Source organism: Mastomys coucha, unplaced genomic scaffold (assembly GCF_008632895.1).
Source record: "Mastomys coucha isolate ucsf_1 unplaced genomic scaffold, UCSF_Mcou_1 pScaffold15, whole genome shotgun sequence".
Taxonomy (NCBI): domain Eukaryota; kingdom Metazoa; phylum Chordata; class Mammalia; order Rodentia; family Muridae; genus Mastomys; species Mastomys coucha.
In genome coordinates, this window is record NW_022196897.1 from 159,779,058 (window position 1) to 159,789,295 (window position 10,238).

At 48.2% G+C, this 10,238-nt stretch overlaps 1 long non-coding RNA gene across 1 annotated transcript in view; it reads right to left on the reverse strand.

Moving 5' to 3' along the window:
* Positions 1-3,798: 3,798 nt before the first annotated feature.
* The window catches only part of LOC116092574, a 9,271-nt gene continuing 2,831 nt past the window's right edge, over positions 3,799-10,238 (reverse strand). The window contains exon 2 of the long non-coding RNA XR_004119343.1: positions 3,799-4,594. This is a non-coding gene — a long non-coding RNA (uncharacterized LOC116092574). The remainder of the gene's footprint in view (positions 4,595-10,238) is intronic.

Below are 10,238 nucleotides of genomic sequence, written 5' to 3' on the forward strand. Positions count from 1 at the left end.
CAGAGGAGAGGAGGGGAGGGGAGGGAAGGAGAGGGGAGGGGAGGGGAGAGGAGAGGAGAGGAGAGGAGAGGCTGGGGTTAGCTGGGGCTTAGGAACACACTTTGCAGAGCTGAGTGAGGAGGGGATGTTATTGCAGGCAGCAGGGAGAATTTGAAATCTAGAGTGATGTGTTGAGGTGGAGACTGTGGGAAGAGGTGGGAGGTCAGGTTAGAAGACGCTGGTGTGGTTGCTGCTTCACCCACCCACATCCCTTCTGGATTCTGCCTCCCCCTGTTGGTTGCTCTTCCGAGGGACTGAGCCTTGCTCAGGCTGGGATGAGACTCACTGGTGACTCCTGAAGAGCCTGTTATGCAGTCATCAGTGGATTTGAAAAAAAACACCCACAAATTGACCCAAACTCTAAGTGAACAGGACTGCTTGTCAGCACTCACCACTAGGCCCTTGGCTGGAAGTGTCCTCAACCTCTAACCCTGCCTTGTCCTATGTAAGAGAATAGATTAAAGAGCTAATCATAAATAAACGTCTTCAACCTCTAGCCCTGCCTTGTCCTATGTAAGAGAATTTTCTCACTGGAATATTCTAGATTAAAGAGCTAATCATAAATAAACGCCAACATGTGGGGTTGGTCTGGTGCTGCTATGTATCCAAATACTCAATTCTGTACCCCAAGACCCGGTTGCCCCAAGACAAATGTACCCCAAGATCTGGCTGCCCCAAGACAAATGAATTCTCACGTACAATAGCTTTTGTTATGAAAACCTTGCTCCCCGAGTTAATTGGTTGATGATAGGATAAAGCCTGTGATTGGGCAGTAGAGGGAGAAAGGCAGGACTTCCTGAGAGGGAGAAAGAATTCTGGGAAGAAAGCACAGGAAGGTCTTTCATCAGGAGATCCAAGGCAAGGATGTGCCTGGAAGGCACAGCTAGCCATGTGGCTGGATGGTAGGCTGAGTTAACTTAGCTAAGCTAGTTGACAGTCTGCACAGTAGGGCTCAAGCTTTGAAACATGAAAAGGTCTCTGTGCGATTACTTAGGAAACTAGCTGGACATGGAATAACTACTGCCATATTAATTTCCAACATTAATATGTACAGAACAAAAAATTCATTTTACAGCAACAAAACAAATCCATCTAGGAGATGCCTATATTTTTAAATCCACTTTTCCTATTAACAAAAAGTTTATGTATATACTGGCTATGTCTGTCCAGTGAGATTCCTGCTCTAGGCCCATCCAATGGAATTGCAAATCTTTCAACTGATACTTCATTTCTTACAGTTGAGAATATATACGGATTTTATTTATTATTTTATTTTACATGCTTGGTTGTTTTGCCTGTATAGATGCTTGTACATCACGTACACGCAATGCCCATAGAGGTGAGATCCTTTGGAACTGAAGAGTGGCTGTAAGCTGCCATGTAGGTGCTGGGACTCGAACCCTGGTCCTCTGCAAGAGCAGCCAGTGCTCTTTGCTGCTGAACCATCTCCCCAGCCACACTGCCTGCAGATTTAAGTCAGCTCTCCTAGCTTAAGCTAAGCACCTATCTCAGAGACCTTTGCTTCACTGAGCCATACTCTGTTTCTAGTTATTTTAATATTGGCTACAAGGTTTCTGAGATAAGGGTCTTATCAGCTGCAGAGGACAAAACAAACTTTTATTAAGCTTTGATTATAGGTAGTCATTAAAAGATGGTGTGATCCAGGATTTTCTTCCTTAATGGTTTTTGGCAAGCATTCCCCTGAAAATCTGCCATCTTGATGTGTGGCCGTCTCGGCCTCATCAGATGGCAGAATCTGCTCTGTGGGGCTATCTAAGGCACATCCTTGCCTTAGATCTCCTGATGAAAGACCTTCCTGTGCTTTCTTCCCAGAATTCTTTCTCCCTCTCAGGAAGTCCTGCCTTTCTCCCTCTACTGCCCAATCACAGGCTTTAGCCTATCATCAACCAATTAACTTGGGGAGCAAGGTTTTCATAACAAAAGCTGACTTCAAAACCAAGACTTCAAAAGGAAGCTAGGAATGAGTTGAAATTTCCCCAAGGTCCAGCTTGTGACAAGTTCCACAGTGGATGTCTCTAAGTGTGGAGAGTTAGAATGTTAACTAAGCTGTCTTGGTGTGTCTCCGGCACCGACACTCTGTTACACTGTCTTTTCTGTGTTGCTCAGCATTGTCCTGACCAGAACTGTAAACGGCCCCCTGGAAGGAACTTTAAGGGCATCTACAACAACCTTCTTGAAGCCCATCTTTGTCCTCTCTGCCTTCCCACAACCCCCTCTAAAATAAAAACTCAAATTTTGTGGATACCTGCTTCACTCAATAGCTCAACACAAAATGATTTTAAACTCCTCGTAGATTCCCTGACAGGCTAACCGTGTTTTCACTGGTGACTACTCTGACTCTGCTATTCATGGACAGGCCCCTGTTCCCACGCTTACAAGTTTCTCCAGAATACTGTTGTCCCCCACACACTTGGACTCAGTAACACCTTCCTGATATGCCAGTACAGATGCCTGCCTCTGTCTGCCCAGACTCACCCCTGACTGCCTGCTGGAGAAGAGAAGGCCCTACACCATGTCTTCATCCCTGGTCAGTTTAAAGAAATGAAATCAAAAGCTGGCAGTGGTGGTGCAGACCTTTAATCCCAGCATTGGGGAGGCAGAAGGAGGCAGATCTCTCTCTGTGAGTTCTGTAGGCCAGCCTGGTCTACAGAGTGAGTTCTAAGACAGCCAAAGTTACAGAGAGAAACTTTGTCTCGAAAAACAAACCTGTAAACAGACAGATGAAAGAAACAAGATGAAGTTGATACCCGCTATACCCTGGGTCCCCTCTACTTCCTCTTTCTGTAACTTTCTCCTGAGACCAGACCCATGCTCTGGCTCTTCTCTTGCAGACACTGACAGCTCCAGCTTCCAGGAGCTGCTCAGAGTGTCTGTGAATCCCTCACTGACAGACTTCAGCTTTCCAGGTTTCTCACTTATGGGAAGAGAGTTTGGAAGCTTGGACACAGAAGGAATCAGAGAGAGCCTGGGTTTAGACTCCTACCCTGACGATCCCCCTTCCCTCAGAGACCCTATAAGAAGGGACCCGGACAACACCATTTGGGTTTGATTTAGAGCTCTTTGCCATGAAGTCTGTCTGTCTGTCTATCTGTCTGTCTGTCTATGGCATTAAAATTCTTTGTCTTAGTCAGGGTTTCTATTCCTGTACAAAACATCATGACCAAGAAGCAAGTTGGGGAGGAAAGGGTTTATTCAGCTTACACTTCTACATTGCTGTTCATCACCAAAGGAAGTCAGGACTGGAACTCACACAGGGTAGGAACCTGGATGCAGAAGCTGATATAGAAACCATGGATGGATGCTGCTTACTGTCTTGCTTCCTTTGGCTTGCTCAGCTTGCTCTCTTATAAAACCCAGGACTACCTGGGTTCTAGCTGAGGGTTGGTACCACCCTCAATGGGCCCTCCTACTCTTGAGCACTAATTGAGAAAATGTCTTACAGCTGGATCTCATGGAGGCATTTCCTCAAGGGAGGCTCCTTTCTCTGTGGTAACTCCAGCTTGTGTCAAGTTGACACACAAACCCAGCCAGTACACTCTTCTAGTCGACGTCTTATCTTCAACCATCCACCTCTCTGTCACCCTTCAACCCTATACCCAAGACCTTTCACCCTGGTAGCAATCTTCCTTCAGCCCATCCCGATAGACCCCACAGATGAGATCTGACCGCTAAGGCCCTTATTGTCTCCTGCCTAAAGTACGTTCAACTCTACGGTAACAATCACACCCAGGACACCCCTTAGATCTAGAGGGGTCCCAACTTTAATTGAGTCTTCCCCACCCCACAAGCTGGTGGGATGAGGGGGTGGGGGATGGCGGATGTTTCTGGTGCTGCAGCTGCTGTCTGGTCACCTTTGCTTATGTAAGTGGCTCTCTGGTCCCCAAAGCTGGACTTTGGATCCTAGTCATGGGTGAGTCATCCCAGGAAAGTCACACAGTGAAGGTGCATTGGCTGGGCCTGGGGCAGAAACCAGATCTGCTGAGTTCAAGACAAAGGCAGGAGGCAGTGGGGTGGCCTGGCTCTCTTGCTGGCTGGTGGGTATTTGTTACAGAAGCAGCTCATGAGTGCCAGGAAGCGTGATGAAATGAGGTGGTGGAAAACAGGCTGGGATGTTGGGAGAGGCCACCATTGACCTGCTCTGCCAGGCTGCAATTATGTTCCTTCTCCCTGAGTTTTCAAGTGACCCCCGGCAGGAGGCTGCAGCGGGTCACCCAAGGGAGGGTAGCTCATTTTTACAGTTCTCTTCACGTGGGTGACCGTGCTCTGACCTCTTTATTTTTCAGCTGTTTTAAAGATGTGTTTTTATGAGGCCCTCCCCTGAGGCCCAGCCACCACCATGAGCTCAGATTCCAAAGTCACCAGAAAATAAACTCTGGGAATTTAGTTCATATTGGAGCCATCACTGTCCCTGTGACGTCACCGGACACCTGTGGTAGGTCTCAGCCATGGTCTTTCCTGTGGGTCACCTCCTGTAGCTGTTCACTGGAAGTACAGAGGTGCCACCATCCTCCGAGATTGTCAGCCTTCGTTGCCCCTGGGGGAGTGTGGGAAATAAGAAAGTCATGACTTTAAGAGACAGTGAAGAGAAAACGCATTAGCGTACTCCACAGAGCAGAGACTGGCTCAGAGAAGAGGCAAAGAATGACCTTCCTCTTGATTTGGCACAAGGTGGGAGTTTTTAAGAGTTCCCTGGCCATGAGAAGTTTCTGCTATTCTTTTCCGCAGGCCTGGACTTACCCCCTCCCAAATTCCCCATCGCATTGGTATAGGACACATGTCAGTCTAATGTGAGATTTGGGGCTATAGGCTGCCCCTTTTCTGGTCCTGGGTTCATTAGTGTAACAGACAAGTTGCCAGCTGTGAGGCAGCAGTGACCAGCTCGGGGAGATGACCAGCTCGGGGAGAGGGCCCTCCAGCTTCCTGCTTTTCTCAAACTGATGAACTCTGAGGCACTTGGTTCTAAAATGGATGACAACTGTTCCTTACAGAGGTAACTGCAGGGTAAGCGGTGAGAGCAGGCCAAGCTTGGCTCTCTTCCACCAGCTTGTGGAGTGACTCATGAGGTTGCTCTCCGGGCAAAGCTGGGCTCCACCCTGATCCCATTTCGGAGTTGGAGGCCCCTCGAGCTCTTCTGGAAACAGGTGCCTGCTGCAGACAGCAAGCCTGGAGCTCAGGGTCTCTCTATGCTGTCAGCCTGTGGTCCAAAGTAACCCATCTACATCCAAGGGGCTACACCTCCCTGTTGCTTTCTAGATCTGGACCTTTCCAATATTCGGAAGTGTTAAACAACAGCCTGGAAGGTGAAGGCCTGAGCAAGCGGGCACTGAGGTATATCTCTGATGAGGTTTCAGCTTCTGCTGAGAAACGAGGTGGGAAGCAGGGGATGGAGGAACACAGAGGGCAAACCTGTTCGGTTCCTCAAGCTAAACCCAAGAGGATTGGCTAGTCCTTGTGTTAGTTGATGTTCTGTTTGCTGCTCTGAGGCGACACTGTGGTCCAAGCAACTACATAAGAGAAAACATTTAATTGGGGGCTGGCTTATAGTTTCAGAGGTTTAGTCCATTATCATCATGGGGAAGCTTGATGACAGGCAGGCAGGCAGACAGGCAGGCAGGCAGGCAGACAGGCAGGCAGGCAGGCAGGCAGGCAGACAGACAGACAGGCACTGGACCAGTAACTGAGAGTTACATACTGATCTGCAGGGGGTAGGTGGAGTGGGGAGACAGACAGACAGACAGACAGGACCTGGTATGGGTTTTTGAAACCTCAAAGCTCACTCCTCAGTGATGCCTCCTTGTTTGCCAACTTCTTCCAACAAGGCCACCCCTCTTAATCCTCCTAATCATTTGAAAGAATTCTACTTCCTAAGCATTCAAATATACGAGCCTATGGGAACCAAGCTTATGCAAGCTACCACAGGCTTCATCCTTCCTGTTCGTAAGAGTCCAGTAGGGAGACACTTACACTCTAGCTTCAGTGCTGTGCCCTGCCCTGCCAAGAGAGGTTCACTCCTGCCTAAGATTCACTCCTGCCTGAGGTTCGCTCCTGCCTGAGGTTCACTCCTGCCTGAGGTTCACTCCTGCAAGAAACGCTGACATAGAAGAATGATGTGGCCGGGCAGTGGTGGCGCACGCCTTTAATCCCACCACTTGGGAGGCAGAGGCAGGCGAATTTCTGAGTTCAAGGCCAGCCTGATCTACAGAGTGAGTTCCTGTCTTGAAAAATCCAAAAGAAAAAGAAGAAGAAGAAGAAGGAGGAGGAGGAGGAGGAGGAGGAGGAGGAGGAGGAGGAGAAGAAGAAGAAGAAGAAGAAGAAGAAGAAGAAGAAGAAGAAGAAGAAGAAGAAGAAGAAGAAGAAGAAGAATGATGTGAAGCCAGCAATGGTGGTGAACACCTGTAATCTCAGTACTCCAAAGACTGAGGCAGGGGGAGTCCCAAGAGTTTGAGGCCAGCTTGTGCTACATGGTTACCCAGTGAGTGTGTGGCTGATCTGGGCTTCAGAATTATAGAAAGCAGGACAAAAGGCTTCAAAAAAAAAAAAAAGCAGCCCAGGAGCAGCTTAGGGAGCACGGGGCAGCCTAGGGAGCACGGGGCAGCCCAGGGAGCACAGAGAAGCCCAGGGAGCACAGGGCAGCCTAGGGAGCACAGGGCAGCCCAGGGAGCACGGGGCAGCCTAGGGAGCACAGGGCAGCCCAGGGAGCACAGGGCAGCCCAGGGAGCACAGAGAAGCCCAGGGAGCACGGAGCAGCTCAGAAATTCTGCCATGGGCCAGGACTAGAGCAAAGTCAAACCTACTCCAAAGCCCTCACACAGTGTGTCTAGTTGTCACATGTAGACACCATGAGTAGTACAGCTGCTCGGCACTTAAACAATAGAACCTCAGACTTAAACAAAGGTCCCAAGCCCCTGACGCTCAGGGAGACGAGTCAGACACTGAGCAAGAGGATGCAAGCTGAGTGTTTTACAGTCTCCCGACCTTCTCGGTGGTCCTTGTTGCTCATCAGTGCTGCTGTGACCCTAATGACCCTCTTCTTGAGAGCCCTGTGCTCATTTTCAGTCAGGTACGTGGAGGTTTGTCACACTGTCCCCTCAGAGCGTGCATTTTGCGAGAACATGGTCGTTCCCCTGGTACACATGCACTGGCTCATTCTCTTTGGCCCCCTGATGGACAAATGTGCCTCTCGGGGTCATGTAGCATGGGGACTGCTGGGCTGGCATGTTTGGTAAAGTATGTGTGGTGGTTTGAATAAGAATGTCCCCTGTAGTTTCATATATCTGGATGCTTAGGAAGTGGCACTATTTAAAAGGACTAGGAGGTCTGGGGTTATTGGGGACAGGTGTAGGCTTGCTGTAGAGCGTGTCACTGGAGGGAGGTTTGAGGTTTCATAAAGCCCAAACCAGTTGTTCTCTCTCTTGCTATTGATGTAGAACTCTCAGGTCCCTCTCCAGCATCATGTCTGCCTGCATGCTGTCATGCTCCCTGCCATGACTAAACCTCTGAAACTGTAAGCCTGCCCCAGTTAAATGCTTTCCTTTATAAGAGTTGCTGTGGTCATGGAGTTTCCACACAGCAACAGTAGCCCTAACTAAGACACCAGGAAAAAACTATCCACACTTGTTAGTTGAGAGGACCTAAGAGTTACCACCCCCAACTTAATGGACTGAGAACACTCATGCTGAAAGAAAGACGTCAGACACAAAACACAAATGCTGCCTAATCTCATCTTTGAAAGCTCCCCAGAGTCCACTTCACAGACAGAAAGCAGAATGGAAGGTATAGAGGACTCAGACTGACAGCTTGGGAGCTGCTCCTCACAGGCAGAGAATTTCTTGTGGGACGTCTTAGAAGAGTCCAGTGAGGCCTGGTGACATGCTCAGTCAATAAAGCATCTGCCACATCAGCGTGAAAATCTGAGCTGGATCTCCAGAGCCCATGTGAGAAGTCTAGGCATGGTGCGACACACCTGTAGTTCCACAGGGAGTCAGAGACAGGAAGATCCCTAGGGCATACTGGCCACTCAGTGTCTATTACTGTTAAAAGATATTATGGTCATGACAAGTTATAAGAGAAAGCATTTAATTTGGGGGCTTGTCGACAGTTTCAGAGGGTGGCCTGTCCACGGTTATCCTGGGGGGAACCTTGGCAGCAGGCAGACAGGCATGGAAACTGGAGCAGGAACTGAAAACTTACATGTGATTTACTACTCGGAGGCAGAGAGCTAAGTCGGAATGACATGGGCTCTTGAAACTTCAAAGCCCACCCTCAGCGACACACCTCCTCTAACAAGGCTACACCTCCTCTTCCCAAATAGTTCCACCATATGTAGGCCAAACATTCAAATATATGAGCCTATGAGGGATATTTTGTTCAAACTTCTACAGCTAGTTTAGCTGAACAATGAGCTCCAGGCTCAGTGAAGAACCCTGTCTCAGTAAGAGAGGAGACTCCTCTGGTCTCCACAGGGAAACATGTGCACATATATACACACAGAGACACACAGACACAAATGCATGCACAGACACACAGATACACACATACCCAGACAGACAGACACACACATTCGTGCACACACATTCATGCACACATAGACACAAAGATACATACATGCACATACACACATATAAACACATGCACACAAAGACACAAACACATACATGTATACACAGAGACACATATATGTATACATATAGACACACACCTATATGTACACACATACACATACATGCACACAGACACACACATATACATGCACACAGACATACACATGCATGCATACATAGACACAGATACACACACATACCCAGACACACACACACAGAAACATACACACAGACACACACACAGAAACATACACACAGATATACACACAGACACACAGACATATATAGAGACAAGCATACACACGCACAGAGAAATACACACAGACACACACACAGAGACACATATACAGGCACATGCACAGACACACAGAGACTCATATTCAACATACACAGACACATATACAGATACATCCATGTATGTACAGACACACAGAGACACACATACACACACATAGTCATGCACACATAGACACACAGACACATATATGTACATACACACACACATACACACACACAGAAACACATGTGTACACTCACACCCAGACATATAGTCTCACACACACAGGTGTGTGATAGGTGTAGCTGGGCAGTAATGAGAACAGATGGTAATGTGACAAACTATAGCCTTCAAAAATCTCCTGTGAGAGAGTCAGCTGGCTTGATGCTGTGCAGGACTGGGGCAGGCAAGCAAGCTGCTGTGAGCTCATGAGTGCCATGATCTAGCATGGCCAGAAGATGATGGTTTGTTCCAGTCTTCCTTGGTATCTGAATTTTATCGTCTGCCCACCCACCCCTCTTCCAAGATTATTCCAGATGGGGGGGGGGGTTTAACTCAGACAGGGATTTGTTAGCCCCTACCCCTGACTGAGGAGCTATGGACTGTGAGAGTCAGGTGTGTCTTCTAGTAGGTTTACTACAATCCAGGGAACAACCTCACACCCCAAAGCATAAAGGCCAAAGTGGAGTAAGTGAGTTATTAAAAATAGGCCAGAAGCCGGGCAGTGGTGGTGCACGCCTTTAATCCCAGCACTTGGGAGGCAGAGGCAGGCAGATTTCTAAGTCTGAGGCCAGCCTGGTCTACAGAGTGAGTTCCAGGATAGCCAGAGCTACACAGAGAAACCCTGTCTCGAAAAAAAAAAAAAGATAGAGATAGAGATAGAGAATCAGTGACTCAGGCGGTCAGGTGGCCAATCCTGAGAGATAGAGTTGAGAGGGAAGCTGGAAAATGGGGTGAATACGGGTAGGAGTTGGGGGAGAATATGATCAAAATATACTGTATCAAAATGTCAAAGAACTAAAAGTTATTTATTAAAAAAACCAACTCATCTGTGACTATTTTACTACAACTTTTTAGAAGTTTTTGAAAGGATGCTGGCAGGATTCCAAGTATGACATATTTGCAATTCGTAAGCTCTATCAACTAAAATTTGGGCTGCATGTCTTGAGGTTGTATCACTCCTGCCAGCATCAGCAGCCCATAGCCACCAGCCATGGAGACCACATCTAGAGGGACTGCCCATAGCCACCAGCCATGGAGACCACATCTAGAGCGACTGCCCATAGCCACCAGCCATGGAG